Source organism: Balearica regulorum, chromosome 2 (genome assembly GCF_011004875.1).
Source record: "Balearica regulorum gibbericeps isolate bBalReg1 chromosome 2, bBalReg1.pri, whole genome shotgun sequence".
In the NCBI taxonomy this organism is placed as follows: Eukaryota; Metazoa; Chordata; class Aves; order Gruiformes; family Gruidae; genus Balearica; species Balearica regulorum.
Genome location: NC_046185.1, coordinates 100714019 through 100731780, shown reverse-complemented (window position 1 = coordinate 100731780; position 17762 = coordinate 100714019). Strand labels below are relative to the sequence as shown.

At 42.1% G+C, this 17762-nt stretch overlaps 1 long non-coding RNA gene across 1 annotated transcript in view; it reads right to left on the bottom strand.

Annotated features, from left to right (window-relative positions):
- LOC142600761 (uncharacterized) overlaps nt 1-17762 on the bottom strand; it is a 31004-nt gene that overhangs the window by 3273 nt on the left and 9969 nt on the right. The window contains exon 2 of the long non-coding RNA XR_012834322.1: nt 7955-8077. This is a non-coding gene — a long non-coding RNA (uncharacterized LOC142600761). The remainder of the gene's footprint in view (nt 1-7954; nt 8078-17762) is intronic.

Genomic DNA, 17762 nt, shown 5'->3' with positions numbered 1-17762 from the left:
CAAGAAGTCTCTTCTCACCTCAACCTTTCTGTGATTCTGTGATCCCAAAGATGTGACAAAAGGTGAATAAATGAAGCCTCTGAGACCCTGCTTTATTAAGTGTGCTGTTAGAACAGGAAACTGAGGCATGTAGTCATGTATCTCGGTATACAGTGGATTGGTTGCTGTGCTGAGAAGCACTAATAGGATGACTTAATGTACACCAGTTGTCCAGTTTGTTCTCTTAAGCAGCCAGAGTTTGTCATCTGGCCTTTGGCACTCATGGTCAAAATAAGGGTAGATACAGCCCTTTCTCATCTATGACAGTGCCTGAAGTGGCCTTGATTACCTATTGAGGCATCTTAGTCCAAGTAAACAAGTTTCTTATCCATCTCATAACACCTCCCTCGGTTTAAACATGACATGTGCCTTATGTATTAATTAGTTTTCCTGCAACTCACATTTCAAAGGACTGTAGCTCTTCAGCAGGAGGAAACCACAGCAAGCCAATAGGAGCTATTCAGATAATATGTCTCAAGAAACCATCAGGTTTTCCACGCTCACACAGTAGCAGGAATTTTGGCAACAGTACCTTCCATTTACTGTGGTGGAAAAAATGTCATCAATTCTTAATTCAGTGGAAATTACCAAATCAAAAATCCTTCAAGTATCCAGGGAAATTCAGGGCCTGATTCTGCATCTATCAACTGAATGGACTTATTCCTCTTGTACTCTGTGGGACCAAGACTAGCCTCTGGTTAAAGGAGCTTCAGGTTAAATACAAGCAGTATTTAGTGACAGGGGGAAAAACCCCAACCAACCAACCTAAATATTTTCCTTTTTTGTAAAGGTGAATTGCTGTCATTCTGGAAACCCTCACTTCGCTATAGATTTCTATATACAGCTTTCCCTGAGGTAGATGGGTGGCGTTTTCTACATATTTGCCTCAGAATTCTACATCCTTGCTGGTTGCATAAATTAAAGTGATATGATCACTGTCCTTTGTTATAATGATTTCTTACAGCACAAAGGGACTCCAACGGCAGCCAGACACTAATAGAAAGTGAATGTGAGTCATTTTCTATCCCTTCACCAGAAGAAGGTGCCCAATGATCCTGCACAGGAGGCTCTCTCCTATCTGTGACAGGTCTGTGATGGGCTTGCCCTCTTCTGGATGGCAAGTTGTCCACTTTGTAGGATTTTCTCCTTTACATCTGTGCTTTCATGGTCTCTGCAGAGAATTCCACGGAAACTCTTAAATGAGAGCTTGTCCTTCCTTTTTATGAAGTGGACCTGTGGCCAAGAAAAACTGGGCCAAGATCTCCAAACTCACACAGGTCACCACCGCAAGCAACATCCAATCAGAACTGATACCATACAAAGCTGAGCACATTTCATTTGTTGACCTGGCTGACTGATCACTGCTCACATAAGCCAGCCAGTTCTTATTACTAACAGCTTTAGCTGGAACTGTTACTTAATTAAAAATGCCTTGACCAGTCCCATCGCTGTGGGAAGCCAAGACGAAGAAGACTTTATAAGAAAAGTCACTGTGACTCCTAATGAAAAACCTACCCTGTCTTTTCCCTTTACTCTTTAATTCCCACTGCAGATTCACGTCCGGGTGAGTCATGACATATGCGCAGCACATATGTATGAAATAAGTTATCTCTTCTGCCCTTCCTCTGCTACAGCTGCTTCCTCACCCCCACACCTCATTCTGGTTTCTAGATCTTAACTTTCTAAGAAAGAAGGAAGGAAAGAAAGAATTTTCCGATAGCCACCAATGCTGTTATGACAGTACAAGCATTTAGTGTGGATTTAAACCTACAGCTTCAGCCCAGGACTGCGAGCGTGAGCTTTGACTGATGGTGTGAGCAATCTCTCTGCCACACTAAGCTAATCACAACAAGCCAGCTTGAAGTGTCAGTGCAAGATGGACAAATGCTAAATGGCAAAACAGATGGGCAATGATAAGTCTTTATTTTACACTATGAGCCTACCAAGAATTGTTTGCTAGTGATGAAATCTCTGCAAAACATCCTTGCAGATAGCTTGAATATGGCCTCATTTCAGAGCTGCTAAGTGAAATAGTGAACAGTGATTTCCTCGTTGCAAATACATTTTTGTTAAAAAAAAGTTGAGGTTAAACTGTTCAAGAGTACCAAGTGCTTCAGGTTGGACTCCTGTCCCCAGATACTGGAATTTTGTCCTATTGAAAGTGACTTTGACAAAATTCTCCCAAGCACCCTCCTCCTGCACCACAGGGAGGGCAGCCATGGGTACACAAATAAAAAACGGTTATATCTGAAGGAGAAAGCTCAGTGAGCTAGCATAAGGGATGCCACCAGAGCTTTGCTTGTTGTATAAAGCCTGAGGCCCTAGTTCTGGCCGAGGAAGTAAACAGAATTTGTCTGCAAGCTTATCCTCCTACAGTGCTAAAATATTTCCTTCCTGCACTTTTTCATCTCCTTATTTTTGATTAAATGCCATGCCTCTGCTGTCTGCTGCTCCCTTCTCCCTTCTCCAATGGTTCTCTTTTCTTCCAGCTTCTCTTTTCACTATTGCCTTCTCTCATTTGTTTTCCTCTTGGACATTTTGTGCAACATCCCACCATGTACCATCATGTTTTATTCTCTCTCTACTCTATAGACTCCAGCTAGTACTTGTAAGCTGCCCTGGCAGTTGTCCTGCAGCAGTGTTTCCATACTAGCACTTCCTTCATCCTTTGCCCTTAGCCAATTATGGGCATTTGTTTGCATTTGCACAAGGCACAAGCACATTCTTTTTTGAAGATCTTATCCCACAGCTATGTCAAGTTCCTAACACCATTTGCATCATCTAAAACACTGCATTCTTCACAGATGAAACGAGAACCTTCTGGCTCCTTACAGTGACTGATAAAATGGCAACCACAAGAAGTCTAAAATATAAAATTAATCTGCGTGGGCTGGTTCATGACCCTGACAAAGTATCCATCCATGCCATAATCCTTGTCTTTGGTCTACCACTGATCTAAGTGTAAAGAAATTATCAGATTTTTTTGTTACCTAACAGCACCCTTTTCTGAGAGATATATAAGGAAACTTAAATAACAGGCCTCCCTGGGAAACATATGGTGTAGCAGCAGAAAATTGTGACTCCAACAGTGGGACTCTGCCACAGTGACCTCACTTAACATGGGGAATACTGTACCTTCTCCTAGTTGGTCCACGCTTTCAACCTCTTTTAAAGAGGCAATAATTTACTCAGGAATGGTTTCAGTGGAAAAATCCTCATGCCTGCATGAAAATCCTAGTCATTGCAAAGAAAGGTCACTTTCTCAGGGCACAGCTGGACTTCAAGATGCCTGCTGAGGCTCTGCTGAGGCTCTACTCTTACAGGAGTGTGGATGGTTCCCTAGTTCATCTCAGGCTCAGAGAAAACCTGCATTCACTTTTTTACAGATCCTGTTGCTTATACATAAACTCAGACACTTGGCCAGTTTTGCTCATACAGCAGCAGCCAGCGTCTTGTCCTGCGGCCTCTATTACTGGCGCTCTCATTCTTCTGAGGGGGAGACCTGGCAGCATGAGGCTCAAGGAGGGCAGTGAGAAGAAGAAAGAGGAATTCCTGCCAGACACTGCAGGGATGTCAAATTGCCACTTTGGGTCTTGGTCTGCTCACTGCACACATGTCCATCTGTGGAGCAGGATTCACAAATCAACTCCACCCCAGGTACTTTGAGCAAATTCTTGAATTTCAGAAAAAGCCACGCTTGGATAATCAATGTAAGATAAACCAACCCATACAACATGCACCAAGCCACGCACGTGGGAATGCCAGGCAGACCTGTTTAGTATGGGATGTTATTGGTGACAGGAGAGAGATGTATGTAAACGTTTCTAGCAGTGTCTCACAGCCTCTATTGTGACAATAGTGGTGATGACTGTGGGGAGACTAGGTGTTGCTATTAGGCCTGCTCAAAGACCATTTGGATGAGATGACCCATCTCCAGTTTCTCTTCCACCCTTGATGGATGTCTCATCAGTCTAGGTGTCGTCACACACACACCAGTGACATTCAGCTCGAGTGTGTCATATTGCTCTGCAGTGGACAAAGTCTGCAGGCCAGACTGACCTGGCCCACCTGATGGATAACTCTGCTTTAGAGGACACACAGGTCACAGTTTCTACCATGAAGATCCTCCCATTGCAACACCCTGTTTTCATGTTCTCAGAACTTTACCAAACCTAATCACTTGAACTAAATTATTGAACTGAATATTTTTCTTTTCTTGTTAGCCCTCCAAAGCTAAGGATCTGGGAGAAGTTCAACCAAAATACTATAGCCTTTTCTTTTTCTTGATATTGAAATCAAGGAAAATTATTAGTTTAGGAAAAAAGAAAGCATATAACCTTCATTAAGATGCTCTAACACTGTGCTACTTGAAACTTGGTATCTGCTTTCAGGATGTTACTGTGCTTGTTTGCCATTTTAGTGGACATTTTTCTAAAATGTGGCAAACTATATATATATAAAATGAAAATCACCATATGTTCATGTCTGGAGAAGACTTTTCAAAGCTTAGCAACTGAAGTATCTGAAGAGTCCCACTTTCAGACCCTTCCATTGAGGACACTTCATCCTCTCATGCCTACAGACCAAATTACATGGTCTTGCTATCAAGTGACTTGGCATGTTCCAGCCAGCAGTACAACCTAGTCCCTCCTTGCAGTTGCTGAAGGGTAGTGTGTTGCTGTCACTGAAGCACAAAGCCAGGGAATTATCTCTCAATTCCCAGTTCTCCATCTGCTCATGCCCAGAAAAAGGAGTGAATAAGATGAAGTAGAGTTTTGGGAAAAGATTGAGCAAGGGAGATATGTCAACCTTAATTCCAGTATTTTCTCATTTTTGTAACGTGTTTGATTCTGGCATATTTGTATTCTTTCCTTATGATGCAATTATATGCTATCCATTTAAAATATCCTTTTTATTTACAGGCAAGCATAAGGGTAAAATAAATGCACCATTTTCTTTGCACGTAGCTGCATAAAAGGTTTATGAAATTGTCTGTGACAACTGTCTGTGACAGTTTCTTGACAAGGAAAACCAGAGATATTACTATAGTAACATTCAAAGGTGGTTGCAATGAAAATAAAATAATTCAAGCTAAGGCAATATTTGCTCACATAAGATGAGTAATTTGGATTGTAAATTCCTGACGATGGTAAAGAAGGGGAAAGTTGTCAAGGAAGAGTGACAATGTGTCCCCACTTCATAGTGCAGAATCCAAAGGTTCTCACTGACAACCAAGGAAAAGACAATAACACAAAAGTGGAACATACATTTCTCTTTAACAGACTTAAGATATGCACTAACAGTGGGCTGAGTTCTGCTTTCACATATGCTTTGGATTGCCTCTTATTTTCTGCATAAGTGCCTGTTTGTAGCAGTGATATATCTGTGCAGAGAGGGGCTCAGTGCCCTTTGGATCAGGCTGTGAATATGAAAGACACCACAAAGATCTTCATGACAGATCAGAGATATGCAGAAATAATCTGAGAGCAGATTTTGCCCGGCACAATAGCATGGGATCAAACGTGGTCATTCCCGCTCTGCCCCCTGCAAAGTATATGTAATAATAAAAATACATGTAAAGTCTCCGTGCTCCTGAAAACCTCTGAGCTCTTCAACAAAAAATAGCTAAAAATGATGTGCCAAATTCTGTTCTTCCTGTGCAGCTCCATTGATGTGCCAGGGATACAAGGAGTCTGACATTAGGAGATTAGCACAGTGCAGGTGGATCCAGAGCACCACAAAAAGACAAAGTTATGATTTTGCCATATAGAAAGACTGATGAGGGACTTCTGCTCTGAGTGATTCCACTTTAGATGACAGGCAAAGAAACAAATGGAGTAGAAGACTGCGTATCTCTCTCATGTGCTGTAGCAGTTTGGCTTGATACAATGGCAGCTGGGAGTTTGGGGAGATACTCCTTGGAACTGTAAAGGCATAGCGAAAATGCAGTCCTATCAGACACAGAGCCCTCCATCTCTCAGCACTGGAGCTCTCTGCCCCTAACATATGCTACATTTACTCAAGAGTGGGCAAAACACACTTCAGATTCCATAAACATGCCAAAATAAATTGTACCTTGGAATAGTAGCCTTGTCCTGTAAAACACGGAATGGCACTGATTTAAAATTGATTTGCCTGACTGCCATTCTTACCCTATCAGAAAGCCTGATTCCAGGTGAGGCAATTCCACAGGCAGCTAGGTGCTTTCGTGGAGGGGAATGACATGCATTTGTTTGGGATGGGGTGAGGATGGGGAGGAGGAGAAGGAGAAGGACAGGAGCGAAGCAAAGGAAATGCTTTATCCTCTAAAATCCAATCCTCTCCTTTTTTTCAAAATCACCTTGACAGCCAGCATTGCCAGCTCTGAAGTAGGAAAGTTCAAAGATATTGTGCTTCTATTGCTTAAATTTTAATTAGTCTGTGGCTAAACGGGGAACTTTGAAGTTGTCTACACAGCGATTTTCATGTGCCCTGTTGACTTGAGGAGACCAAAGACTCCAGCAACATTCAAAGCTGCCCTCTGCACATGTGTAAATGATTCCAAAAAGTGCAAATGTGGTGATTTAGGTCTTAGCCTGATCTTTGTAAGGATGTGCATGCTAATTCCAAAAAGAGACCTTCCACGCAGACCTGTAGATCTCCAAAGAACAGCTGCAAAGTCAGGTTCCAAAAAGCGCCGAGACTTGCAGACCTGGTACAGATTGCTGTGTCTTAGTTTAGCTCAAGATGCTCTGAGCAATAAAATAGTGTAAGCGATAAAATCACCCTGTTTGTAGAAAATCAGGTTGTGTTCATTTCAATGGAAATCCCTGCTTTGGTTGAGCTACTTTTGACTTACAGTGAGAGACGAATTCGACCTGCTCTCTCTTTCTCATCTGTTGGGCTGCAGCTGTGCCCTCTAGCACTGTATATGTATTCCAAGCTCATCTAGATGTCGAAACAAAAGCACAAATTAGATGACAATCTTCCATTCTTTCTGTGTGCTGCCAATACCTGTTTGTCACTATAATGGTATTAATCATCTTTTATTTATGCTGGAACATTGGAAGCTTCCATTTTTTCCCTTTTGATTTATTTGTAGGACAACAGGTGCACAACTTAAGCAGGTGTATGGATGTGTGCATATGTTGTGAGTTTGCTGATAGCCACAAAACATCTTTAGTAAATTATTACTTCTATCAAAGCTGCCATTATTTTTATTTCATGCCTAAACTTAATTCCACAGCTGTTAGCTCCCACAATCCATTATCTGCTTTGTATTGCAACTACAGTAATGCAACTCATAGGTGCAAGACCTCTTCTCTTGCCCTCCAAAAGCCCCCACAAACAAAATATCCCTAAACCATACACTACTTCCAGTTTCTGAAACTTGGGAAAGGTATTGAAAATGTATCAACAGTTTCCATTGGCAACTGCTGCAGAATAGCATGATACCAGTTCAACAGCTGACATGAAATGCCTTTCCATATGTAAAGCCATGCCTTAAACACACAACGGACACCAAGAATAAACTTTGTACTTTCTTTTTCTTTTGTCTAACAGCAAATGGGTTGTGAAGAAGTGCTGGATGCTTTAAAAAAATGCAGTTATAATTTTGGATCCAAGCTGTGAGAACACTCATTGGAGACAACTGTTCTCTCATGGCCTAGCCTTGAATAAACAATCACAGCTCTGTGTGATATTACCTCTTAACCAGATTCTAGCATTGAGCTGTTGCCTTGCCATGGTTACTTGCCTTTTAAACCAATGTTTCTTTTCCTTCCTTTTTGCCAAGATTCTTGCTTGCTTGGCAGTGGCTCGTTCTCTTTTGAACTTTTGCCCTATTTTAATCTCCACCAAATTTTTACTCTAAAAGAACCTTTTCACTGATATCTTTGTGTTGTTCTGAATTTCTTTTCTGCGTGTGAGAACTTACTTGGGGACACAGCTTATGGGAAAGAGCCCAAGTGACTGTCTTCTTCTGAGTATCCAGCAGCTGGCAGGCATCCGTGAGGAGATTAGAAAACAAAGCCACAACAGCAGAAGATGGTAGCCACTCCTGAAATAAAATTAAGAAGGGAAGGACACACACGTATACACACACAAACTACCAGGTCATTCACTTGGAGATTTATTTGTGCTTGTCAGCTCCTGAGCTTGCCTCACTTGAATTCATTTGAGGACAACAGCATTAAAACCCATGTAAGAGCATCACTCTGCCACGTGGGGGTCCGAGGCAGAATCTCTCACTTGTGTTGCGCCCCTGAAGTTGGCAGAGCACCGGGGTCCCGTGGATCATATTAGAGTCCTAGGAAAGGGGAACACGTCTCTGGTTGCTTTGGGGTAATTCTCCAAGCAACCTGGAAGAAAACAAACCAACAGCTTCTATAAAGAAGCTAAAATTCCTCTTACACAAGGAGAACAGGTCATCTTGAAATAGCTTGACTATTTGTTTGTTATGTGTTTTGTGGAGATTCTGAAAGGAGAAAATAAATGGGAACTTGCTGAAGGCTTTCTCCAAAATATGTCTAGCCACATAGTTGACTAATATTATTCCCACTGCTGAAAAAGAAAAAACCCACAGCATTCTCTTACTTGCTCATTCAGTTTCTTATTCATTGGAAGATGTCACTGTGTGGCTGCCTAAAAGAATGGCAAGTACATGTCTATAATATACATGTGCATATATGCATGCATACATACATATGTACAAAAACACAGTGATGGTATTTCTTACTAATATTTGTTACTGGTAAAATCCATTTTCTTATCAGAAGCATAACAACTGCCAAATTTCTGGTGTTAGTGAAAGCACAGTTATTACTATTTAGAAATCTCTCCATCTTAGGCTGTATCGGTTTTGACTGAGTTTTTAATGTAAAGTAAAACCTAGTTGAAGCCTCTAGGACAACAGACTCCCTCGGTGTGCTGTATGTGAAATGAACCAGAGTAACATCCTTCTGGTATGTGCATCAGCTATTCTGATAGACAAACCAGAGGCCAATGATTTAGTCATCTCTATTCACAGATTAATAAGGAGCTGAGTTCGTAGACTAACATATACCTAAGAGCAACTTTTCACCATTTAAAATCTTCTGACATTTAAATGTAGGAAAACCAGCAAGTTACCTCTTTCTTTTAAAACATAATCTTACCAATATTTTATGTGTGAGAAGATTTTAAATTAAATCAGACAATTAGAAGTCTATACTTGCTGACTCTTATTTATTAACTTTTAGAGAGCAATTTTCTTCACAGTAGCAAAATCAATACTCTCAGATAAAATTTCTAACAAGAATTTCCTTTCTCATAAAATTTTATTGGCAATTTAATTTTTCATCTGTATTGAAATGGTAAAATGTAAAGAACAATGCTCTTTTTTTGCTAGTAAAAAGCCTTTATTTACTTTGGAACACAAGCAGGAGGTACATTTTCAGCTGAGTTCAATCATTTTCTACATCCTTGATATCTCTTTATTTGCACAGAATCCCGTCTGACAGAAAAATCGCTAGCTAATTGACTACAGCATGCTTTATATGCAAGTATTGGTTACAATTTGCTTCTCAACTCCCCTGTGTCTGAGTTGGAAGGGGGCAAAAGCGCCCATCCAAACACAGCACTGTACTGCACAAAATCAAGCTGTTACCTTGGGGCAATTTACCCCTTAATGCCTAATATGCAAACTTCTAGTTGAATCCAGCTGAATTACTGTGTTTTGCTGTAGCATATGTACAGCAGGAAATCATTGCACTACCTTGGGCATGGAGGGGAAGTAAAAGGGCCCAATGTGTCAGTCCAGGATGGGAACACAGACATTTCTATGAGAAAGACAAGGTCCTTTTCCATAACAAAGCAGGAGACAGAGAAGGAAGGGTATTCAAAGCCTTGCATAGGGTTTGGCCACACGGTAGTAATGCTTTGCTCCATTCTAGGCTCTCCCATCTGATGATTTCAAAATTGTTTGTATAATTTGAGTCATCAGAAGATGCCAAGGTGTCCACAGGTATTATGCCCATGCTATGTCAGGAAAGCAGGGATGCAGCCAAGTTAGGTAACTTCAGTCCAAGACTCTCACTGAGACGCACACCTAACACAGCTCCTGCTGCATGCTCATTTCTTATGCTGGAACGGCTCTTCCGGCAAATGGAAGCCTCCTTTGATAGCTGGTTCCTGCGTGGTGAGCAAAGCCAGCACAAAATGGTACCGGCTGTGCAGCTCCCACCAGGTAGCAACTAGCACAGAATTTGCCCCACAACATGTAGGCACAATAATGCTAAACTGCTGGCAAACCCCCTCATTCGGCACCACAGCTATTCCTGTACTAAGTCAGGCTCGCACAGCCAGCGTAGCTTAGCCTTTGGGAAGGCGGCTTCTCCCCGTACAATGCTGACTTGAGTCCCAGTGTGGAGCATCACTTTCCCACACCGAGTAGTCCCTTGATCTGTGAGTAGTGCCTATGACTTCTACAGCGACTACTTGTGAAGGACAATGCGGCTCAGCAGGCTCTTTGTAAATGTGCGGCCACCACTCATTCATCAGTAATAATGACCCCTGTAATCATTTACAATGCCTTTGGGCCTCTGCGTGTGTAAAAAAAAAGTGCTGCTGCACCAAGCCAACGGGAGAAAAACTTGTGCAATGGTGGCGTCTTTAAAACCAGAATTGTGAAGCATTATTTGTATCAAGAGATGAAATAACAAGAAGTGGGAAGGGTGAGAAAACATGAAAGGAAATAGGCTTAGGGAAAAAGAAGCTGGAAGTAATCAATAAATCATAGAATAAAGTAAAGAGAAAGAACCTTTAAAGTGCCCAAGCTTAAATGTCAAGAGTATTAGAACAAAAGAGCTCCAAGCAGGAGAATGTGTGACAGAAGAATATGCTGAAACTCTGACAGAAAGCACGCTTGCTTCTGAGCGTGGAAAAGAGTACAGCCAACAAAGGGCAGAAGAGAACAGAATAAGAAATTAGGAAACTGCGTAGGTTCCTCTTCCTTAAATAATTTGAACACACAGAATCGATATTAGTGTTTCTAGAAGATTCTGAGGAGTAAAACTGGAAAAAAACCCCATCACAGTGGTGGAAAAGATTAGTTTCTAACTATATAATACGCTGGGAATGTGCTATCATATATGCAAGAATGTATGCCATCAATACTGTGGACTAATAAGATCTCACTTACATTGCACTACACCAAAAAGAGACAGAGCCAGCCGAGGCAGAGCTGTTATTATATTTATCCCTAGACAAATTGATACAGCTAAAATTTAGGATTTTTTTCTAATTACACTCTTTCAGTGATGCACTTAATCACACATAGCTCTAGTCACACATAGCTCTAAGCACATGTGTTTGCCCCACTGAAATCTATGTATATAAACATAAAGTTAAGCTGGTACTCAAAATGTTTTTCCAAGCTGAAGCCTATGTGCTGATGGATTACCTAGTTAGCTATAAATTGCATGGTTACATCTGGCTCAAACAGATTATCTATTCTGTTTGAAGCAAGCTTATAATGACTGTTATTCATGTCACACAATGGATCCTTCTGGCATCACACACGCGTAGATTGTGAAAACAAAATTTTCTGTTTAAATGGGGTTTGCAGTCATCTGAGTAAAGGCTGCTTACACTCTCCTCAGGAGAAACATGTATGGAAAGAAACTACCATGCTTTGATGCACCTTGAAGAGCAAAATTTGGGAAGCTCTCACCGCAGCTGCTGGGCCATGTGTGTCCCAGTGAAAGACAGACAAACCTCTGGCCCCATGCTTTAGGTGATGGACTTCGCTGAGCGTGGCAGATGTAAGGGCTCCTGCAGCTATTGTGCCACGCTGATGGGCAGCAGAGCCACAGATATTCTTAAGAGCCCTGGTGGCGTTGCCCGCTGCACAGGCCTCTTGTTTGGGCCAAGGGCCAAATAGATACCCTCTGCAAAATGTGTGAGATCTGGATATGGCTATAGTAAAAAGCCACTAAAAAACACACACATGGGTTATTTGTTGATGTGGGACTAAAGCATCACCGAAAATCCATGTGGACCACTCAATGGCAGGGGAGAAAAAGTACATTGAATTGGTTGTAAAATATTGTAAGTTTGAATCAGGTGGTGATACTGACAGGAAAACAGAGAAGCTTAGTCTATTTGAAAGAGTCTTCATTAAACTATCTTGCTCTTTTGCTGTGTGCACACAGATCGCAGTACTGATGTGGAACAGTAATGTCAGCAGGTAAACTGAGTGTCAATGCTTGTGTTAACATTGCTGAGCATGCCCACTATGAAAAAGAGATGTTTCCAAAAATCCAATGGGTCTGATGTGAACAGAGTGCTGAGTCAGGCAAAAAAAAAAGAAAAGGTTACTTCAAGTGCTCATTTGACAGCTAAGGATTTTATGGGATGCCTCAATGAGACATTTAAAATTTCACTCATAATTTTATGAAACGTCTCTCATTCAAGTTGTCAAAGCCTGACAGGCTTGTTAACAACATCAAGGGGTGAATGGCCCTTCATCTTCTTGCTCTTGCTCAACTGAAGGATCGATGAACAAACTAAAACTGACAGCTGTTGCAAAGATATCAAGAATTAAAGGAAATACAGAAGATGTTTCTACTCCTCCCTGTCTATTCAGCCTAAAGAAGTTGTTGTTCCATTCAAGAAAAGGTTGGAAAAGCAGGAAGAGCAGTCGCCTAGACCATGGCCTTAAGTCCAGCTGTTCTGCCCACTCCAAGCAAGGGCACTAGAGTGGCACAAGGCAGGGCAGCTCACGAGACTTCTGTTTCTGGGGGTCTACTTCCACCAGGAACCAAGGAGCTGGGAACCCACTGGAGGAATAAACATGAAAGGTTGTCAGAGTGTTGCCAGTTTTTGCATAGTATCTTGACAAATTTGACTCTAAGAAGAAGCTACAGCTTTTTTGTTAAATATTTCACCTCCGTTAAAGTTTCAGGACTTTTTGGTGATGCTAGCTCTCACTTTAAGTGAATGTCTGCAGTCCACATCCTAGTTTCCCTGAATTTCCCAGTAAAAAAAAAAAAAAGTGATGTACATGAAATACTGGTTTTTTCATTGCACATCAATACTTGCTGAAAGCCAATTTTGACCAGATGTACTTGAAACCTCATTCTAAGTATTAAGCAGGGAACCAAAGCATGTAAATAAATGGCCACACAGATCAGCTAAGGTTTTGAACATTAGATCAACATTATAACAAACCATATGAATGACATGCAGACCAAGAATGACTCCAGTCTCAGGATGTGAAGTACACTGGGACACACACACAAAGGGACATGGGGACACTCCGCATAGTCTGCTCAGGGCCATTTTGTGATCAGGAAGTCAGATATCATTAAATAAATGATTCCTTAGAAGTTATTCAACTCTCTCCTATCAAGCCAGCAAGGTCTACACTGAAGTTGTTGCATGCTTGGCCAACCTGGTAGACTTCAACAATATGACAACAAGCTTGGTGTATTAGGAGAGAGCAGTGGATGTCATTTCTCTCAACTTTGGCAGGACTTTCAGCATTGTCTCCCATAACATCACTTGCATAACATCCAACAAATTGATGAATTACAGAGTAAATAAATGGACAGTGACGTGGAGTGTAAACTGGTGGAATTGCTAGGCTCAAAGGCTCGTGACCACTGGCATATCCAGCTGAAGGCCACTCACCAGTGGTGTACCCCAGAATAAGACACTGGGACCAGTACTATTTATGATCTTCATTAACAACCTGAACAGTACGACAGAATGCATCCTCAGCAAGTTTGCAGATGCTTTAAAACTGAGAAGAGTGGTTGCTAAACCAGATGCTTGTGCCTCCATTCGAAGGGACCTTGACACACTGGAGAACTAGGCTGAGAGGAATCTCATGAAGTTAACTAAAGGGGAGGAACAGCCCCATGCACCAGGACAAGCTGGGGCCAACTAGCTGGGAAGTAGCATTTTAGAAAAGTCACTGGGGGTCCTGATGAATGACAAGTTGATGATGAGCCAGTGATGCACCCTCATGCAAAGCAGACCAACAGCCTTCCAGGCTGCATGAGGCAGAGCACCACCAGCAGGTGGAGGGAGGTCATCCACCCCGTCTGCTCAGCACCGGTGAGACTTCCTGGAGTGCTGGGTCCAGTTTTGGGCTCCCCAGTACAAGTGAGACATAGATTTACTGGAGCAGGTCCAGTGAAGGACCACAAAGATGATTAAGGGTTTGGAACATCTGACATACAAGAAGGGAATGAGAGCTGGAACTGTTCAGCTTGGAGAAGAGAAGACTCGGAGGGATCTTATCAATGTGTATAAACACCTGATGGGAAACAGCATGGAAGCTGGAGCCAGACTCTTCTCAGTGGTGGCCAGTGACAGGACAAGAGGTAATGGACAAACTGAAATACAGGAAATTCCTTTAAACATAAGAAAACCCTTTTTTACTGTGAGGATGATTGAACACTGGAGTAAGTTGTTCAGAGAGGATGTGGAAGTTCCCTCCTTAGACATATTCAAAACCTCAGTGGACACAGCCGTGAGAGCTGCTTTGAGGAGGGGGAGTGGAGCAGATGATCTCCAGAGGTCCCTTCCCACATCAGCCATTCTGTGATTCTGTAACGGCCACATCTTCATCTGCAGCTTGCAGATATTGGTATACTGAATGTCTGTTACTTTTACTCTAGGGATGGCATATATAACCAGTGATTCTTCTAGACAGTGTATCAGTTTATTGTCATCTCCTTGATATACAAGCCAAATTTACAACTCTATTGCCATCCTTATTTTTCCTGTTTCTTACTTCAGCTTTGAAGAGTGTTCTCTAATGAATAAAGTCTATAGTGTATCTCACACAATGAGAAAAGCCAAGAACTGATTACCCTTTATTGAGAAAGAGCTATTTTTAAAGCTGCATTTGTTACCTAGTTCTGCTGAGTCAGCATAAAGCTCTTCTTTCTTTGTGTGCAGTGTATATACCACAGTGTCCTTTGTAAGCATGCAGTATTTAAGGGCTGGTATTACTATCCTGGGGTCAGCGACTCTGCATGGTGCCACTGTCCCAAGAGAAACTCAGAGACAGAAAGATGCTTTCAAGAGCTGCAGTTTCCTCCTATTTCATAAGGTCAGCTGTCCGTCTCTGGCTATCACCAATGGTGGACATTTCTTTTGTGCCTCTGCTGGCTCCTTCTGTATCTGTATAGAATGCAAAAGAGTAATTTCCTACTCTCAACTGTGTTGTTTTACTACAGGCAGATGCTATTCCTCAGTGTGGTGGCAGATCTCAACTCAAACATGTATCTGTTTCCCCTGAAATTTTAGGACTTGGGACAATCCACAGGCTGCACTCCTAATGCTGTTCTGATTCAGATATGCCCCCGAACCAGTATCTTTCTCCATGTCCCCCACGGTGGGGGGGGAACACAGTTGTATAAATCTGCAATGTTGCTGCAACTGTGAAACCTCATGTTAATTCTGAAAAAATTGCATGACTACCACGCAGAGATCTCAGCTACCTCCCAGAAAAAAAAAATCTCACTGAACTTCAGATAGAATTTGGAGTAAAATTGACACTTATGTTTGGAGATAAGAAGGAGACACAGACAGCAGGTGAGACATAAGTGCTCATGAAAGACTTCAAAATGGACGGAATTCATTCTTGCTGATGAGAAGACCTTGAGGAACTCAACCTACAAATTATTGCATTGTTGCAAGAACGAAAGAAAAATCACTCATTACTACAAAAGCATCATAGAGCCATTCAAGCACACTGAAAGCTTTTCTGAAAACATGCCTTCTGTGGAGCTATAGAGTCACAGGAAATTTTTTTCAACTTTATCCCTTTATAATTCAATTTTCCCTGCTATGTTACCTGTTATTTAATGTGATTATACATATATAAATGTAAATAGAAATATAAATATAAACGTGTGTGTGTCTATGCAGGAACATAACCATATGAGCATATGTTTGTTTATTTCTGTTCTGTATGTGTACAACTACTGTAGCAAAATACTTTAGATGCAGAAATGTTTTACAATCCATTAATTTTTGCCTTCTTCCTGCATTTGTAATGCCAGCACCAATTAATTTACAGGGATTACTTCTAGTGCTAGTCAGTGGCGGTGGTCCCCAAATGAGGTAGCAGAGAGCTCAGAAATAATTTTAGGCCAATATATGGCCAGAACTGTGTGCTAAAATAAATGCAGGGCATGTGTATTTGTGTACTACGCTCATCCTGCCCTTCACTGCTGCCCAGTTGCTAAGTAAACAGTCCCTGGCCCTTTTCCCAGCATGAAGCAGGATGTTCGGGAGCAGGGAGGCAGGGTGCTCTTCAGCACCGCATGCAATTCATCTAGCAACAAGTAACACGTGCTCTCTGCCAGAGCTCGATACTGGTCATAGCACCTGTGTGTTGGGAACTGGAGACCCGGTCACACAGGCAAGGTTGGGGCTAAGCCCCTCTGGGCAGCAGTGTCCCACCTGGCCCCGAAAGCCACCCTGCTCCACCCAAGGCTTCAGGGTGGCACATGGTTGGAAGCATCGCTGGTGGGCAGGGAATCAGACAGAGTTTGAGGCCACCGAGCCCTCTTAAGCCCTGCTCCGCACGTGTGCTGAAGTTAGTCACTACCAGCAGCTGCTATATTTATAGAGGTATGTCGTAAGTTTGACGTAAGATACGATTTGTTTTTTCTCTACAGCAGGGCAAAGGTGCCTTTCTCCTCCCCTTTTTCAGTTTTTGGATAAACCCTTACTTGTTTTCACACGAACGTTAGCTCAAATCTGCTGCTACTGTGCACAGCCGATAAAACTATTACTTGGAAAGACCATATGTCACATGGAACTGCTCAAGAGGCATGAAGCCCTGCTTTTTGCGATCCTTTAAAGATACAATTTTGTGCTCAGTTAAAATGGAAAAGAGCATTACGTTTAAAGATAAACCCATTTACTGTGCAATCTCTTTGCTAAATTCTGTCACCAAATTACTTGTTAGTAACACATTTGGACTGCCTGTTTAAAAAAAAAAGTTGTTACACATCTCTTTCTCCTTGTTTATCAGTTGCTATGACAATGCTAATGACAATATCATCACAGACAAGGACTAAAATCTTTTACTAGAGGCAAGAAAAGACAAAATCAGTTCTGAGGAGAAAGTTCCCTTTATTAATATACTTCTTGTTACCCTCTTTGACCCAGGTGGTTAGCCAATATTCAGGGTCCCTACAGGTTGTTTCTGTTTGGAGAACAAATGGATGAGGGAGTGAATTGGGCTTTTTAATGCGCTTCTGTTTGTTTAGAAAGAATGTACACAATGTCCCCTTACTCTGGGCACAGCGGGAGTCAAAACAATAGGCAGTGCTTTCTCTTTTCACAGTTTCAAGTTTCTTTTGAGGCAGAACTCAAGCTCGTTCGCTCTTAGCTTTCTCTCAGGGTCAGGCTACAAGGGTGTGTCCTCGCTACTTCCTCTGTCTGCTTCTCTGATGTGTCTGCTGGCACTTTCTGAATCGCTCTGTTTCATCATATGCCACCTTGCCCCCAGCGTGTGCAGTTAGATCCTGGAGAAACGCCTCGGCCCCCACAGTTCGGCACTGCCAGGCACGTGTGGTGCGGTATGTATGATGCGGTATGTATGGTGTGGCTCCTGGGTTCTCAATGAGCGTGTCCCACAAAGAAAGTAGTTCTTAGGCTTTTCCTCAGGGAAGGGATGCTTTCTCACCCACCATCTTCACTGAGGTGTCAGTGATGACTTCTAGCATAACACCAAA